The sequence below is a fragment of the Tauraco erythrolophus genome, chromosome 19 (assembly GCF_009769465.1).
Source record: "Tauraco erythrolophus isolate bTauEry1 chromosome 19, bTauEry1.pri, whole genome shotgun sequence".
Classification (NCBI taxonomy): domain Eukaryota; kingdom Metazoa; phylum Chordata; class Aves; order Musophagiformes; family Musophagidae; genus Tauraco; species Tauraco erythrolophus.
In genome coordinates, this window is record NC_141483.1 from 5,791,050 (window position 1) to 5,810,711 (window position 19,662).

The window sequence follows — 19,662 nt, forward strand, 5'->3', positions numbered from 1 at the left end:
CATTTGCTACAAGTACTCAAATCCTTTTGGCTTTTCTCAGCTGATTGATGGAGAAGGTGGAGTCATTAATTATCCATGACTAGTTAACAACTAGCTTTCTCCCAGCTATTCTAGTTGCACTGGAAAGGTTTTAAAAGTGAAAAAAAAAAAAAAAAAGAAAAAGAAAAGTGAATTTGTTACTGTTGCTGGAAAGCGTGGCTAACAGGAGCAATCCCCATGAAATTCATCACTAGCAAAGGAGGAATTTAGCACATTACCCTCTTGTCTGTCGGTCCATGGAGCACCCTCAGGCAGTTTTCTGGGAAGTCAGAGGTGAATGTGCTGGTGTCTTAACAATTCACTGGCAAATTGGAGGCTGGGGGGGTGGAAAGGGATGGGAGAGACAGTGGTTCTGACGTGTAAGTCAGTGACATACACAGCTCTGCTCCAAGCTCATTGACAGCAGCAGGTAAAAATCCTGCTGTGCCTAGCTCTAACAGTAGGCTCTCCCACCACGCTGAAGGGGAGAGGTAGGGCAGCACAGAAGGGAGGGGATATGCAATGACAAAAGCAGAGGCCAAGAACTTTTGCTTTGCATCTCTTTGAGGAGGTGATTAGAAAGAAACATTCACCTCCCCTCCACCGGGTTTTGTAGTAAGGCAAATGTTTTCTGGCACTTCTCCCTCCTTAAGTGAAACTTTAACCCTTAACACTCAACAGGATCCTGTAGGGAACTGGTCTGCACACATATCCTCCCTCATTCCTACCTTCTGTACTGGGAGCTCTCCGAGACAGGGTGACCATCTTGCCATCTCTAACTGGTGTCTGGGGCTCTCAGAAGAACAGATCACGCATGTCAGCTAGCAGGAGGCTTTGGCTAGCAGGATCCGAGTCTGCAAGTGGCTGCGCAGGACCCACCACCTCTGTCTAGGCATAACCTCCAGGACAGCATTCCACCTTCAGAGCAAGTTCAAGTGCGAGGCATAAAGTTACTGTCCAGAAGACCACTGAAATGCAACAGAAATCCAGATTAGTAACAATGATCTCCTGAAAGAGCCAGCCTTGGATCATTGCTCATCTGTACCAGCACTCAGGTGCAGTAGCCAGCAATCCAACCCCTGCAGACTTCCCTCTGTGCACATGGTTGTGAGAAAGCATTATCATATCAGCTTTAATAAAACTGGGCTTAAGCGAACCAGTGTTGCCTGCCTGAGTTTGCACAAGCGAGAAAAAATAACATGGAGAAGTACAAACCGCATTTAAGAGATACTCCCCTCTGAAACATGAGGATAGCCTTACTGCCATTTACATGTGACTCATTTAGCAGATTCCCACGTGGCACATGAAGGCCACTGTCCCAGAGCATCTTGGCAACTCTTTATGAAGGACACTCTGCCATCTGCACGGGATGGATACTGAAAATGTGGAAACAGAGTGTGTCATTAACAGGACCCAAAATAAAACAGATAGCCCTACACTGATAGCTACTTATTTTCATACTTAATCAAAAACGTGAAGTGGCCTCAGACTCTCCAGACGGCTTCAGAATCCATGAATCTGCCTCTTAAACACAGGCTCAGCTCACTGCAGAGCAAACAGGGCCTGATTATGCACACAGGGCCATGGGGAAAAGCAATGTTTTTCCAGAGAAAAAGCCTGATGAAACTATTGCTCCTCCAGCTGTGCCCGCCTCGAAGCGTGTGACTCCTTGTCCTTGTTAGTGACCAACATCTCCTACAGATAAAAAAGGAAATACAAGTGCAACTCCTCAGACAAGTAGTATATGTAATTTTCTATGATGTAGTAGCATAAGGGACAGTTCCCACTCAGTTCCTTACAGCAGCTCGCATAACACAGCATTTTCTTCTGATGATGGGAAATGGCACCTCTACACCCGCCCCCCCCCCCCCCCCCCCCTCCCTATTTACAGTTGGGTTTGATTGCTTTTTCCTGGGAAAAGTTGTCTGGTCTGGTGTTTTCAGGCATGTTACATGTGCATTGACATTCCTAGCCTGGGACCCAAGCAAGGAGTCCTGCAGAAGGCAGACCTCTGTAGGACTGAAAACCCCATGCTGAGCCCCAAATTCTATCACCCCCAAATCTTCCCTGTGCTCTCAGAAAGCAAAAAATCACATTTGGCAAAACAAAACAGTTGGTTGGAGAGGGCCTGTTGGTAACAGCTCCACGCTAATCCACAACAGGCTCTGGACAGAGGCGCAGGGTGCTGGGGGGACTGGCCATGCCCTCACCCCCCGAAGGAGGCTGGATTTCAGCAGTGACTGCATCTGTTTTGGAAGGGAATGCATGAAAGCGGCTCCAGTAAGAGAAAGTTGTACGTTACAAGTTTGACACACGACTTTTCCTCTTGCAGGTTTGTGTATCGGGCAGCAAAGCCGTGCTCCTGAACTAAAGAAAAAAGAAGATGCTCTTCTGTCTGCCCTTTATCATATCCGCCCTCCCCAGCCCTCCTGGAATATGCACCCGCTTCTCCCAGCAGTTAGCACTGAGACAAGAAGGGAAATACTTAGCAGCCACTTAACACTGAAGGCCGAGTTTGCCCTCAAAGGCTGCAGTCCAGAGTCAAATGCAAAATATTTCTGTCTAGAGCTCTTTCAAGTCTTCCCAGACTCCTGATGTTAGGTGCAGTGCTTTCCTGTCAACCCATTGTGTTTCCCAGACACAGCTCAGGGCTCTGTCCCCCTCAAATCCACAAACAGCTCGTACTGAAAGGGCTTTACAGCAGCGAGAACAGCTTCGTAACCCAGCACAGGACAGGACAGAGCACCACCACGCTGCAAGCCTGCCCTTCCTCACCGCTCCTGGGGACACAGCGGCCCTGCCAGAGCCCATGGGTCTCCACCAGGAGCCATCAAGGATCAGCCTTGGAAAACAGGTAGCGAACAGCTCTGGCTTAACGTACAGAAATACTTTTATATTTATACACATGCGCACACGCTCACATGCAAAGAGGAGCCTTATACAGAGCTTAAAAATTGCTGGCAGTTTATTTAACCGTAAATGGAGATGAGAAAAAAAAGTCCTGAGCAGAATGGATTTTGCTGAACAGAAGCCCAGCTGACAATGCTTCAGCAATCTCAGCTAAAAAGCTGATCTTTTCAGGAAAAAGCAGCACCCCAAACCCAGAAGCTTGTATCTAAACTTTTTTGACCTTTGAGATTGCAGGTGCACTGTCATCCTACTTTGGTTTCTGCAAAGATTATTTTTGTTGGTGTGCATTTGTGAAGCCATGAAACCAACAGATAAAAAGCCAGACTTCAGTCATGCAAGTCAATCTGCAAGTTACTTTGTTTTGCCAACACAGACTTATTCTCAGTTTCCTAAGGAAGTTTCCATATTCCCTTCATCATAGTAAGGTTCTAATCAAAACAGGAAATCAATAAACAGTATAATTCCCAATCAAAGGAACTAGCTTCAAAGAGCAAATTAAAACCGTTAAGATATAAAGGTTCTGGAATTTAAAAATAAAAACGGTTGTGAGCTCTACAGAGCTGAGTAGAGCTCAGCTCCTCCAACATCACTGTTGACTCTAAAGAACTCTTTGAGGAAGGTTACCAGAACATTACCAGAAAGCATGAGAGAACAGACCAATTAAACCAGGTGCAACAGATTTTGATTCAGAGCATTTTACAACAAATCATGTCTCATTTTACTACAATTTTATTACTATCTTTTTTCCCTTTTACATTACAATTTATCATTTCTCTAAAAAAGAACTATAAAAAGTTATATAGCCATAGGATACATACAACTGTGCATACATCTCACAGGAAGAAGGGAACCGAACTCACAGGATGTCTAACTAACCTGGAGAGTCTGAGCTGAGCTATTTACAGGATCTCCCATAAAACCAAAATGAACACCAAGACGGATTCACACAGTACATTCTGAAAGATGGTTTTTGAAAGCTGATATAGAGCATTCTGATGGGACATATATAATCTGTAGGAAACAAAGAGCTGGAATCATGTATTCATTTTAAGCAGAAAGTCCTTGGATAAACTTGGAGCCACACTTTTTCTCACCCAACATGTTCATCATCTGGAGGCAAAAGGATACTGGTGTCCACGGTAACAATATTCGGGTAAGAATCCTTCAACATCCTTTTTTTCTAGAGAAGAGCACCTGTCAGATTTCATGGATTCCTCAAGTCTGCAGTGGGATGAGGCTGTCATAAAGGTACATGAATTGACATAATCAATCACAGCTATCACTTTTTCTGGAAATCCCTAATTTGTCTAGATTTTTCCCTCCATTCTTCTCATATTGGCAAATTCCTCTTACTTGTTCTTTGTTGCAATCACAGGCGAGGGTACAAACCCCAGGCAGGATCACAGACCCACGGCTCCCTCCCCCTACGCGGCAGATTGTGAAATATTTATGACCTGGCTCTTATGGCTCTAGAGGTGCTGAATGGCCTTTTCCCCCCTCCGAGTCTCAGCTCCTGATGGGCAGCTACAGACCAACTTTCAGCCGGTTTGGTCCATAGTTGTGGATTTTATTGCCCAGTTTGTCTCTTCAGCTCACATTTGTAAGCTCCAGAGTAGATTTTTCCCTGGGTAACACTCTGCAGCTCAAAGAACTCTTCTTGTTTTTATTACATCCTTAGTGATTAAAGGGATATTTAAACCTCACAATGCTCCCTGCTGTGAATATAAAAGCCTAGCATCATTTTGGATAGATGTGCTTAGAAAAATAAATTAAAAATTACCCCTGCTATAGCAGACAAACGCTTTTAAGTTGTTCAGAATATCAGGCACTTGAATGATTTAAATACATTGATTGCAATTCCTTGAGAAACCAAGGGATGACCCGTGGCTTTGAGCTATTCAAACAGTTACAGAGACAAGTTCCACTTGGACTGAGGACAACAGACGTGTGTAATGACTGCTTATACTGAAAATACTGGATTTCATCTACTTTGGCATAGATGACTTGGATTTCTTCTCTCTAGCCTAGCGATCACTATCACACACTTAGTAGGTACCACTCTTAAAAACACAATCTTTGCTTTTGTTTAAATGACTGACACTTTACAGCCTAAACCATGCCTGCCAACCAAACGCAGATACAAACAACAATATAATGTAAATTCAACAGAATCATTTAAATTCTGCTAAGAAGAGTGCTGAGGAGTGTGCAGGAGGAAATCAAAGTCGTATTTGAGAGCAAGCATTCCTTCTGAGCACAGATTAGATGGTTATCAATAATGGGGTCACTCGTTTTGTCACCCCCTAACACTGCAGTAACTGGTTTAAGCTTCTGCAGGGAGCTACTGCCAGGGTCAGATTTGGTGAGAGTTAAGCCTGTCTGCAACGCAGGTTTGGACTCACTGCCAAAGAGCTCATACCACTCACTCATCCTCGCTGCTAGCTTGCTTTACTGGCTTGGTGCTGCTCAGTTTCTTCCTCTTAAAACAAAGAATGAAACCAAAACAGCCAGATGATGACAGTGTGAGGAATGCTCACACCTGTGCACTACTGTAACATGTACCTTGTTGTCCATCCTGAGCTTTGACTGATGCTTTTCTCATGACTGAGGCATTTAAAAAAAGAGCTTTCCTGTTCGTATTCTCTGTTGTCTACTACTATTATGGTAACTCACATTGGAGCCATCCTCTCAGAGCACTTTCAAGACACCCACAGGACTTAACTCATCTGTGTGACTTCTACACTTCTGCCAAGTTGGGCTGAAACCAGGAGACTGGGTTAAAAAAATTATTAGAAAGGAAACACTGGCAACAAGATCACACAAGTCTTTAGACACATTTCACATATATTTGTTCAGGACTGGTTATGACAGGACAACTCAGCACTTAATTTTTCTGCCTCTCCATGATGTTCCTGACACAAGAATTCTGGGTGATGAAGAGCTCATCTGAAGCAATCTCAGAGGAAGAAATGTTGAGAATGCTCCCACACTCTGGGGACTATCCCACTGCAATGGTCTGAAGTTTCAAAGGCTTCTACTGGACAAAGCTGTGGCAAAATTCCATTGCAGGATTCTAGGGGGTTTTATTACGTCTAAAGCAGGAAAAATGATCAATTATACTAAATTGTATATATACTCTAACATAATCTATATTGTATATACTCTAACTTAATGGTGTTAGAGCCCAAACTTGTGCCCATCACGCTTTCCCTGCTTACGCACATTTTGTCACATGCAAAGTCAGAAATGGATGGAGTGAAAAAAGGAGATTAAAAAGGTCACCTTGGAATTGCGATAGGGTGTCATGTCCATAAAAATAATTTCTAAGAATGTAAAGGCAGCTATCGCATTCCAGGGTAAGGTGCAGGCATCCATGCTGGTCAGCACCACGTGGAACCTGGGCTGGTATTTACGCATCAAGCGTAAAACGATCTGAAGCCAAAGGCAACATAAGCAATCAGGAGGACTGGACAATGGCATCAAACCTGCTTGCATGCCTGCAGTCAGCTGTGGTTTTGGAGAAGTTGTTAGTATTCTACTTCATTTTTAAATAACTGCTTGCGGACCAGAGGAAGCCTACTGGAGGACAGAGCAGAGAAGTTACGACAGCAGTTTGGGAGGACTGGCTTAGACTACCAGAAACCTGAGGCAAAAATTTGAAATCTAAGCCCATTCATGGTTCCCCATTATGTCTTTCTGACCTCCTTGTCTTGTATTTCCTCCCCAGGATGGAACTACTCCTTCTCCCATCGCATCATATTGTCAAGGAGTCATTCAAGGGAAGAATTGCTGACTTCTGCAGTTCCTTGCTCCCCACTCCAGATCTTCCTGCAAGTAGATCTTCCTACACTTGCTTAGTATCACTTAAATTTTTCTTTTGAACACAGTGACGTTCAGCCATATCCACCTATAAAAAAAACATAGTAATATTAAGGAGGCTACAATATAGAGAGAGTTCATACAGCTTTCTGCAGTATGCATGATGCTTTTGTTTCCTTGTTGGAAATGTAACCACAGGATGCTTATGTGAAAATAGCATATAGTTAAGCAGGGAAGTTGCAGGGCTTCTTGCTGTTAGTCTGCTGTAAAATAAACTGGTGACCTCATTATCAAAGCTGCTGGGGAACTGGAGGGAGACTGGATGAAATGAACATCAGAAAAGATGAGAAGAGTTGGTAAGTAAAGCTTCTTTGACTGATGGCTCTGTGCACAAACAAGTAGTGAATATGTCTGCGGGGTGTAAACATACAGATGACAGAGGAAATAATATGCTACACAGGGATATAATTATCTTCATTAGTAGGGAAGAAAATAAGAGAGAAGCAATTTGAGTATCCAGGAAAAAAATGTATTGGCTGTGCAAGGGCAGCCTGTTCACAGAGTAAAGCTCTTACTGTATTAGACTTTTAAATGATTTTTGCACAAACCAGTGGTATTGCAGAGAACAATCCCACCTTCACATGAGCGGCAAAGAAGGCTCTGAGATACCTGCTCATCTCTTATTCCCATGATTCTTCCAACGAATACTACATGAATTCTGGGACCATGAAGAAGAATGTATGTTCTATTGGCAATCAAAGAGCTTCCTGGTGCCATGTAACGGATGGTGGATTGCACTACACATTTGACACAGATTCAAGCAGTGGGAAATGTCCGGGGTTGTCTTATGTGCTCACACTTTTTCAGAGCTTTACTGGTCGTCTTAATTCTTTGGAAGGAGACTGGTTCTTTCTTCCAGTGACTCCTAAGAGCTGGAGAATCTGGACAGAGTGGCTGGGGAAAGGGGAATCAGCCTTCTCAACAGCTTCTCACTTGTTGTGGGCGTTGTCCAAAGGTACGATGTTCATCAACATCAGGGAGACAGAGTGAGGGTTCAGGTCTGAAGCTTGTAGTTGCAAGGAGGGAACATGAGTCTGCACAGCAGGAGAGAGCAGAACAGATGCTGTCACTTCAGGGTTGATACTAGAACTTACCTAGTGCTCCACTAGAAGCAAAAAAGTGCAACTACCAACACAATGTGCCAGACAGCTAGAACAACACACAAAGCCTTCCTCTTTATCTACTCCCTTCATCCTCATTTGTCTCTTGGGACAGTAGCTCTGCCTCTCCTCAGATAATCTGCTCACACCGTACACTGATACATTTCAAAGCTGCCCAAGTTTTTTAAGAGGGCTCCAGATCTGAAACACTAATCATCCAGAAGAGAGTCAGAGCACAGATCAAGTGAATTTCGAAAAGGAACAATCTTTCATGCTCAAGTTTGAACCTCAACAACTTTGAACAGTGGTTAGGTCTGCCTTTTGTTCAGAATTTTGACAATGGACTCCTAGTGTCAATTAACAGAAAATAAACTATTGCAATTGTGCTGAATTTTCCCCCACAGAGTTTTCTCCTACATGTTTAGGTCTCACAGTATCTATACAACTACTTTACTACAGTCCGAGGTGATAAAGCCATGAGCATATCAGGTGACTCAGATGATGGACCACTTCTCCTGCCTGTCATTGTCACTGGTGTTACTTGCCATTGGCCAAAGCTGCACCTGTTGCAAGGCTGGTGCCTGTTTGGCACTGGTGCTGCGAGCTATCTGCAGACAGGTCTCCTGAAGAACCCTACAGAAGAAGTGCAGAAGGGCTCCATAACTCCTGTTCTTCAGAAGAGCTGTCCCTTACTTGTTCAGGAGATGCTGTGCTGTGTACTTGCAAAAAAAAAAAGGGGGGGGGGGGGGGGTGGTAAAAGTGAGTAAAAGGGGGAAAAAATGTATGTAAAATTGAGGGTAGAAAAAAAGAAGGGAAAAAATGAAAGGTAAGACACAGTAAAGAAAAAAAAAGTAACTGGCTGTGCAATGCTTCTGCCATTGGTATCCTCTTGCTGGGCTCAGGGGTCCTGCCATCAGCTTTTGTACCCAACTGAGGATTTACAAAAATAAAATCCTTATTTGCACACATCATAATTCACAAAATACCAGCTGTTGACTCCCACGGGAGGTGTGACTGCAATCTAAATGTTACTGAGCCTGGTAGAGCACTCCCTTTCCCCATTCTTAGGCCTAGGCCAGAGCGATGGGAAAGGTGACAAATTATTGAGCCATGGGGTTTCGTTTCCCAAGAAGTGCCTTTTGGTGACAGTGGAGATACACTAAAGCCATCAGCCAGTGTGTTAGGGCTGACAAAAGATTGATCCATGGATGAAAGCAGCAGTTTCTCTGCAATTCTAAAGCACAAAGTTTACTAGCTGTTCTCTCCTCTGCTCTCAGAGAGCTTCAAACAGCCCTCAAGGGAGAAAAAGGGCTTCAGTTGACACAAACCATGTCCACTTAGTGTATTTAACTCATGCACAGTGTTCAGAACTCAACAAGTCATTTTCCATGTCCTGACAAACTCCTGCCATGGGCAGCTCCTCCCATCACAACTTCATTTTCTGCTGCGTTACCCAAGGGCAGTCCAGAAACAGAACACCCTCTGTGCCAAGAGGTCTTCTCCTTTGAGCAATCCAATCCAAGGGCTGTTCTTGCAACAAACAACCAGGATGGACAATATTTCACTCTCTTCTGTTTCAGCCCTGATGTTCATGAAAGTGCCAGATTCAGCTTCGCAAACTGAAGTCCTTTGTTCCAGAAAGGATTCAGCTCTGGTAGAGGCAGTGGGAGTGTCACATTGATTCTGGAGAGGGATATGTCTGTCTTTGCCTGGAAAGTGAGGGCAGCCTTGAGATTGACTTCCCACCTTTCAATATTGGGTTACAGTCTCCGACTAGTAGAAATGCAGCAAGCTTGTTGACTCATTGTTTAAAGGTGACCGTAGAGAAGTAAAACTCACATACGGAGGGGTATTTAGGAAGGGAACTTGTCAGATAAAAGGTTCTAGTTTAGTGCTTACTACCTGAACTTTTTCTTGCCTGAAGACAAATGAAAATACACTTGTGGAAATACAGTTTCTTTTTCCATTTGCAATCAGGATCAGGAAGCTCATAACAAAGAAAATCATTACTGTTACCTGCATGTCCTAACTGATCTGCTCTGGCTTCCGTAGTGCAGCCATTGTCAATGGCTTTGTGACACAAGGAATTAAAAAGAGTTTCTGTGCAACATCCACATTAGTTATTTCTCTCTTGCATTAGGTGAGACAGTGACAATGAGCCTACGCTGGGATTATCGCAGTTAAAAATTTATCTGACTAGCCTGGCCTCACAACTTGTTTGCCATCCTTGAAGTTAAAACTGACACATGCATCTTAGCAACATTTTACTCAGCAACATACCAAAGGTATTTAAGCCTCAGTCTACTTCTGTCTGCAGAGATGAAAGTTATGCTAATGGCTGAAGCTAGTAAGGGAGAATTATTCTCCAGCAAACTCTCCCCAGGCTGAAGAATCCTGGGTACCCTGAAGGCAGTGCTGCCCCAGCTTTTCCAGAAGGTTGTCTTCAGAAACGGAATTAGGCCCTTAAGAGAGCTGTCATTTAAATGTATTTGCCAATAAGAGGTCATCTTAAACATCAGCATACTTACACTCTCATTCCATGTTTAGCCCAACAATGTAATAGATTTTCTTCAGCAAATAAACCTGAATTCAGCAAAAATAAAAGCAGCAAAACACAACCTTTCCCCGCCCCCCCTCTCCTCCCCCAGCATCATCCTCCACTAGGCAAAATACTAAATCTACATCAGTATTTTGGCAGTAAGGAAATACTCTCAAAACAACAGTATTGCAGCAGTCATGTCTTCTGCTTTGGCAATGTGTTACCTTGATGTTTATATAGCCACAGGAGACCATACAACAATGGCAATGTGTTAATTCCATTGACATTATCGCTCAAATTCAGTCACAGGGCTTGGTGAATTCTTTTTTTACATGGCTCTTTCATCTAAAAGAGAAAAAGGCAGGACATAATGGATGGTTAGTAACATACTGTTAAATGGTTACAAGACACATTTCAACTGAGGAACGGGAAAAACTGAAAAATCCAAGTAAGTCTTGATTAGAATAAAAGACTTGGTTTTACTGCACTGAATTATCCCAGTTTCTCAGCAGTCAGAGCTAATGACTCTCAAAAAAACTGAGCATGTTCTACACTTACATGAGCAGACACTTGTTAGTCTTCTCCAGAATTCTGCTCATAGGAAGGTCTGTGTTATTCACCATGACAAAAACTCGGGTGACTTTCTGTATTACTCTTGTCTAACTCAACTACAGGCACTCTTCCTAGTAGATATTATTATTATTCATTCACTCAAAATTAAAAAATCTGTAGTTTTAACAAAAATTGTTTAGAAGATAAAATTATAAATAACTTAAGCTTGTCTTAGCTTCAAATTCAGTGGCCATTTGGGGGCAGTAGTTTGTTGGGGTTTTTTTTTTTTTTGGTTTTGGACAAGTAGTTTCCATTTTATGGAGATAAAAAAATAGAAGACAAATGGTTAATTGAAAAACCTACCAGCTAGTGAGAAAGCTCTGATGCACAATACAGTTCTTTTGACCCTTATGATTTAAGCAATAATGGTGGTGTTATGAAATAGGTGCGGAAAGTGAATATTGACAAAGCCCAGATACAGAACCCACCAAGAATGAGCCAGCTTCCAGTCCATCCTATTCAGCCAATATCACCAGTTCTACTGCTACTGTCCTGCAAGCCACCAGGATTTCATTGCTGGATCCATATCAACCACTGAGGATGGGGGTGAAAATCTGTTAAAGAAAACGATATTCCTAATAAACACCCTGCCCCAGGGATCACACAAAGAGACGTATCACTAAATGGAACTTCATTTTAAGATCTCCCTTCCTGGAACTTACGTAGATAATGTCAGTTGCTCTCAAAAGTTCATCTATAGGCCACAGCCACAATCGTTTCGGGGAGAATTAACTGAGGAATTTTGACGTCTTTAGTACTGCGCTCAAATTAATGTAGGACAATTTCAAAACTACAGTTTGTTCCTGTTCACTCTGATTGATTTGTTAGCAAAACCTCACGTTATATTATCATTTTATTTGCACACCCTACCATACCCAAGCCTATTCTTTATAGTCACTTAGGTTCCCACAAATTTCTTTTGGGATGAAATTTTTACCAGCAGAGATACTTCCTCCTTTGTTTGGCCTTTTGCATTTTTCAGTGGTTAACTGTGAACTTTTGGTTTGCAAGTACTAAGGAAGTTAAGTCTATTTATTTTAAAGCATCTGCTTTTGATGGAAATTTTAACTGTAGAAATACTTTAACTTACTGAAGAAATTGTATATAATGTAAGCCTACGGTGAAACATAAGCTGATTATGCCCTTCGCTCTCTTTGCTAAAATCAACCGTAGTCATTTACATTTATATGTAGGTACCTTGTTGAAGCAGGTACATATTTTAGAAGAAACACTGTCTTCCTCCTCTCTCCCTCTTCCCTAGCAGACTCTCTGCACTTGGAAATAACATTTTCATGTTTTCATATTCTTTACAGCCGCTTTTCCATTTGTCTTCATAGTACCAGATAACACGACAGGTGCTACACTGGGCTGCCTTTGTACCTGAGTCGTCATTACTGAAATGTGACCATACACACAAACTGGGCGTTATAATAGTGATGTAAATACTTATGAGTTTCACCAAAATTGCAAGTTCACCTTATTGAAAAAGCAAATACAGTAGGAGTATGTATAAGCACGTACTATTTACTCAATCTTACATTTTAATTGAATTACCAATTGTCTAAAAGTGAACCCACTAATTTAGATGGTAACAGCTCCAGAGTAGTCATCCGAATTATGTGCAGTTGTTAAAGGACCTCGTGTCTGCCTCTTAACAGCTGCCAATACACATGTCCGAGTGCTCAGCCAGGGGAGATGCTCTGCTCCTGCAGAGAGAGGGTGGCAGGGCTCAGCCCAGGCTCAGCACCTGTCATCCCAGCTGAATAGGGACATATTTGTGGCAGAGGGGGAGGCAGTGGAAGACAGAGGGATTAAAATGACTCTGAGGCTGCAGGCTTTCTAGCAATCCTGTACTGCTTTCTCGTTTTCCTTCTAACATTGACAAAACCCATTATATTAACAACTTTCAAAGAAAAGTACAGGCCTGGTAAAACTTGCCATTGTAGGAGCAGCTTTGCTTAGTTCATTGGAAGATTGATTTTAGAGACAATGAAAACCATCACAGTGCATCCAAGAGCGTACCAGTAAATACACTCAGCTTGTCTGGCTTCTACAGAAAGACCCACGTCTCTGTCTTCTCACAATTAAACTGGGAACTGACAGCACTGCCTAGATGCCAATGGCTGGTTCTAACTGCACTGGCAGAATTTAAAGGCTTCGTTATGCAGTCAGAGCACAGGGACCAATGGACCCAGGTTATCAATAAGAAACTCCTGCACTTATTTCTGCAGCAACACTTTCCGATGTGCAATCCTGAGCTGTTACTATGTTCAAGAAAGCCAAACTGAAAAAAACACCTTGTACCAGTGCTACTTGCTGTGAGACAACATGTCAGACTCTTTGTTTTGCTCCCAGGAAAGCCCATTTACTTATTAAGCATAGGAAGCATTTCCAGCAGTGACGCCTGTTGGGAAAGCCATAGCAGCATTGTTATTTGTTTGAACGTGCATTGATTACCTAAGGGCCCAGCAATGCGAATTGATGTTGTAAGCTCAGTAACTATGAATTTCTAAACATTTTTTTTCCCTAACGCACTCTAACTTAATGGAAATCTAATATACTGTCTAGACATTCCTAAGTGACAAATTTCCATACTCAAAGTACTGCTTTCAGACATTCATATAGCATGGTGGTTTTATATGTCGGCTCAATTAATGAATTAAGCTCTTCTTTGAGAATACATCTAGTGCCATCTCTTAAGGAGAAAAGAAAATTATTGCAATCTTATTGAAGAGTTACATTTTATATATACCCATGCATTTAGAAGAGAAAATGTGACTCTTCACACCTTTTACTATGCAACTTACGGAAATTAAATCTCTGGTGTGACTTACGTTGCAAGGAATCAAAGAACACTTCTAAGGTACGAAGCTTTTCTGCTCATACGACACCCTTTACTGAACAGTAAGTGTTCAGTGCTGTATTAGATAACAGGTAATGCGATGCGTATTTGCAAATAAAGCTCAGTTGCATATTGTTTCTTGTGAACAGCCCTCCGTATCTGTCAAATACCTCAGAAAAGTAAAAAGAAAAGAATGAATATACTGACAGGTTCCTACAGCTAACTGTAGTTATACAGAAAAATTAAGCATTCACACAGGAAGCACTATGTCTAAAATGCCTTTGGCCTGCTATGTGGCCTTCCGCTTGTAGTTAAAATAATATCACTCTAACTAAAATGAAATTAATACCATTCCAGTGTGGATCTTACATGCTTATACCATATAGGACTTTTGTTTATATTCCATTTATACTGGAATTCACTGTCGTTTGCAGGATTTCTGAAAGAAAAGGGAAAGAAAAAAATAGTCTGGGAAATAAAAATTCAAAGGAGATATCAGTGTCTAATCTGAGAGCAAAAACTACTTTTTACCATATATGCTGACTTGCTTTAAGAGAGGCAGTTTCCTTCAACAAGACAATGTATTTAGAGAGGCATTGTGAAGTGTTCCTCCCACTGGGATTATATAACTGAATGCTTTTGTACCAAGCTATATACACAGCCACTTAAATGAGCAGATAAATCTTGAACTCAGACAGAAGTGTGATTTTACTTTCCCCTTGGTAGAAGTGACTTTGTTTTTCTAACTCTGCAGTCAGTTCGTGGCCTCAGCTCCATTTCACTATCCCATTCCGTGTGCATTTCTGCAAGATGACTACAGAACTTATCTTACCTCCTGGCAACTTTACATAACAGAGACTGTTACACAAGATTTTTTCCCAGCTTGAAAGCTACGTATTTCTTCCATCATTTTCATACATATTTTTGTCCCTAATTAGAATTTTACTTTAATGAAGCTATCTCAAAACACTTACTAGATCCATGAGTTGCATGTTTATCACCTACTCTTGGGCTCAGTTACAGTGGTACAAACCCCAGGCCACTGCAATGAACTAGGCTTGAATTAATTGGCATTTACATCGATGAAGCTGAAAGCCTTACTTGAGTTCTTTTACATAAGATTAACTGTCAAAAGATACTCTTTCTCTCCCTTATTATAATATGTCACACATTAAGAAAATGGTAAACACCCAGTAGGCTTTTTATAGGGGAATTAAAAAAAGGGGAAAAACATAGTTAAGGGGCAAACAGATTTTGTGTGAAAAGCAAGTATACAGTGGATCTGTTTTCCTGCCAAGTTGTGATATTAATGGTAACCAAGTGAGGTGGTTTTGGTTTGGTTTTGTGGCTGGTTTTGGTTGTTGTTTTTTTTTTTTTTTTTGCTATGGCCAGGCTGCAAGGATTCTCATTCTCTCTGCTTTGAATCAGACCCAGTATTTTGAAAAGGATATACTGTAATCAGCAGAAGGCCCTTAGAAGTAAGTGAGGTCAAACCCAGCAATGTAATTTAGTCTTTCAGAAGTTTAAAGATAGATCTTGGTCATCCATTTTAATGTTTGATGTGGGGCTGGTTTTTTATCTTCTTTTTTTTTTTTAGTAATTTCTTTTCCTTCCGTTTTTCTTCTCTGTCCTAGGGCCCCCTCTAGCGCTACCACAGCAGACAGAGCAGCTCCCAAATGACACGGGATGAGCTTCGGGCCCACGGCCATAGAGAGGCACCCAGCCTTGAGACTGCACTCCAGCCAGCCCTGCCTCATGCCTTGTTCTGAGTCACACATGACGTTTTATTAGGGATAATCTATCCGCAGGATAGAAAATACTTTTGAGATAATACACAGACAAGCCCTTGACATCCACAGCTATTGCACTGTTGCGTCCGAGCATCGCAAGGTTGCAATCCGAGTCTGCGTTGGAGCCTCTGCAAGCACTGAACTTCCAAAGACATGGCAAACAGCTCATGTGCTTGGTATAGATGGCTTGTAGGTTGTATGGGGGCAGGACAAACAAACGTGCACGTTCCAGCTATAGTCCTGAAGGCCCCAACTCTTTTTTTAAGGGTCAGCTTTGGACAAAAGAAGTCCACAGCAGTAAGATACTCACATTACGTGAACGAGGGTGCAGAAAGGTCAGTGCGCCTCAAGACAGCTTTGAACGCTGTTGAACAGAGGTTCTGGAGTTGGCTAACAAGCACTTGCTGATGGGGTGTCTTCATACACACATTAGATAAACAGCAGCAGAAAAAACAATGTCTATCAAGGAGAGTTGTGTCTTCAAATCTCTGGTGAGATGTGCCTGTAGTCTACAAATATTAATTTGAAAGAAGTCAGCAAACCTCATATGCTGTTCTGCTACCCCTCACAACGCTACCTGTTGCACTGTGAACAGCAGCTGAGTCCCTCACAGGGAAGTTCTCACAAAGGCATAACTTGTACAGCCTGTGGTTGAGTACCCCAAGGTTACTCTCAAAATCTTGACACATGCTTCAAAGCATAGCATTAGTGGATTCCTAGTCATCAGCTAGAAGAAAGGGAAAGATGGCAATTAACACTCAACACCTACACTGAAGTTCTTACCATCATCTTCAACTGGAAGAACAAAGCTTCTTCATCCCAGCTTTACACAACTAAGTAGGAGACCATAAGATTTATGTCTGCTGTTTTTTCTTCGAGCATCCAAACTCGTTTACCCTGTCACCTTTTTCCTTAAAAAAATATGACAAGCATCTGCAGGAACAGAAATGAGCTGTGCTCGGTGTATAATGCTCTACACACAAGCTACATACACCACAGATTTTTCACCTTCATTGAAATATCAACACCAATGCCAAAACCAGAGTCTTGAATTTAACAACGGTGTGATCCCACCCTGGCTGGTAAGATTTAAGTCTATTCTCACCTGGCCCCTCTGTTTCTATTCAGTCCGTTTTGTCTCCTGATCAGCTTCGGCTGCTGTGCCTTCCTTATCTTTTCCTGGTCTCTTTCTCCCTGACCATATGATGTTTGTTTTGGCTGCAAAAGACATTAATTTCATTATCCATGAGGAAATCTCATTTTAATTAAGGAAAAAAAACCCACCACACCACCAAGAGACAACAACTGACAAACTCTAGTACATGATAAAATTAAGTAAGATACTTGGTATCTTCCTTAATTCAATATTTTGGTTGTGGAATGAAACATTATCAGCTTTTGAAGAACAGCATTTCTGAGACAGTAGGCAGAAGCTGTGCCCAACAAAATTAATTCTTAGTAAAACACTCGTCCCTGACTCAGAGATATAAATTCCCGATGGTCTTAACTATACATAGATTATATAAACCTTGTGCCAGGAAATGAAATTGCATTAAACACAGCCAAATCCCAGTACTATATACCTTAGCAACAGCGATCAGTGAAAGATACCTTACCATCTGTAAAGACAATGCCAATAACAGCACAGAAATTATATCAATTATCTACAAACTACTCTCAACATGATTAAAAATAATTTTCCCATCTGCTTTGAACAAAAACATTTTTGCTATTTGCCTGGGAATCTTAACATTTTGGCTTTTCAGTAGCCAAAATGGATTTGCTTTTTAATCCATTACTAGCAGGAAGAAGGGGGGGGGGGGGGGGGGGGGGGAGGGCGGAAAGTCTTCCCCCCCACCCAGCCCACTTACTCACAGACCTTACCTTTTAAGTATTTACCTTACTTCAGGCACCAGACATTCCTCCTGTCATTACAGCTTCACAGGGAAAAACCAAAACAAAACAAAAAAATACAAAAGCAATATATGTCAGTAGCTGCCATTTATTTGTCTGGCACATTAGAAACACACCTGGGAACACTGAGATTTCAGAAGCAAGTTATCCAGTTAATCCTGTAGATAGATGTTGTCTTTACATTTGATACACACCTTGGTAAGCTGAACTTTGTCTATACTTGGATTTCAAGCTGCTACAACTAGGATTAGACTGAAATCAAAGAAATTACTTCAGGTAAACTCATAGCTAACTGCAGTTTTACCATAATGCTTCTTTTTTTTTTTCTTGAAAATTCCACAAAATTATACTGTCAGGCTTCAGAAAATGCCATATTAAGCGAATACTTCTGTTTGCAAGGATTTGAAGTTCTTTCTCCAAGTACCTTTACAGATGGTGATTCAGACAAACGTGTATGTAAACGCATCCAGTGATCTCAGCATCTTCACTCCAGAATATGATGGCTCCTTGAACTGAAGAACTACACAAACTGTACTTACAGAGAGATGATCTCACACATACAGAAGAAGAATGGCTCCTTTAGCGTACATCAGCAGTAATACTCATTGTGGAAGATGGTCCACAGCTGAGCAACACACTATTTAGTTATTAGCAGAAGGGCAGGATTTGAAGAAGGTGGCCTGTGTAGTAGTTCAGTCTCAGTAACTTCTTAAGCTTGAGAAAAAGTCCTTGAGCTACCCGATGGCATAATGGGAATAAAAGATCGTAGATTAAAACAAAACAAAACAGGTAAGAGTTATGACTATAAGGATAAAAAAAGTTGCATAGTAGTGTAGTTTAAGACCAGAATGAGTTTAGAGCAAATCAGCAAAATTCAGCTCTCTTTGCTAATGGAAACAGTTGGTCTAGCTTTCCTTAACCAGCAAAAATTTAAATCCTTCTCAAAAAGCTGGACAAGAAGTCAAAAGAAACCTCAAGATCAGGCATTTCAGCAAGCTATGGAGTAAAAAAAAAAAAAAAGCAAAATGTCTAATGCGAAGAATCCTTAAGTATAGTAAAGGAAAACAACCATTTTCAGAGATCAGATTCAATTAACAAACTCAAATGCTCTGTCTTCACACATCAAACCCATGCTATAAGTGCAGAACTAGGAATTTATATGTGATCTTAGACATACATTTAAGAACATAGATTAGCCAAAAAGCCTATGTAGTCTATTCTATTTGGGTGAAAGAGTCCTACTCAGAACTACATCCTCCGAGTCGTGTTCCATTTCTCATAAGAAGCTAATTTCTTTTTTCCTGTGCTATATTCTAAAAAAACAAAAAAAAGATCCCACTCGGTTATCTAAAGCTAACAGTGTACTGCCAGTCACTGACCATACAGTCTGCTAAACACTGTATTTATAATAACTTGCACCAAATTAAAGAGCAAACACTGAAAACGTATTACTACTGAAAACACCCATTTGCTTTTACCATTCAGTTACCTGATCATCTCCATACTAGTTGCCTCCAGCCCACCTATCACTTGTAGTAAGTGAACAAGTTACACAAACAGTTGCTAATATGCCCAAGATCAACATGCTTGCTTGCTTACAAATTGCTTGCATTACAAACAACCCAGAATATGAGAATAAACTTGCAACACAAAATCTGATGCTGCTTCTTTTTATCCATGGTCCATTTACCCATCCTTACAGTAAATGAGAGCCATCACTGTAATAGTGGATTAAACGCTAATTTGTACAGCCAAATATTCTGTGTGATTCTGTTCACCATGTGCTGTCTTCCCCCTGAGGTTGTTCGTCAGCATTCAAAGATACTCAGATGTGATCTGAAATCTTTTCCACCTATCTCAACAGGGAAGCGAACCCGTTGCAGGGCATCTTGGCAACATCTGCTGACCAGAGTTCTGGGTCACACAAGACCAAACCCATCCGGAGAGCTCTGGTAGTCTTCAGAAAAGGAAGAGGCTTCCCCCTGCCTCCTTCCTCCATTACCTTCTTATCCAAGAAATAAAAGGAAGGGAGGAGTAGTACTTTTTTCAGAACCATGG

General features: G+C 41.5%; 1 protein-coding gene across 1 annotated transcript in view; it reads left to right on the forward strand.

Annotated features, from left to right (window-relative positions):
* KLHL22 (kelch like family member 22) overlaps window positions 1–19,662 on the forward strand; it is a 107,322-nt gene that overhangs the window by 69,227 nt on the left and 18,433 nt on the right. The window lies entirely within an intron of this gene.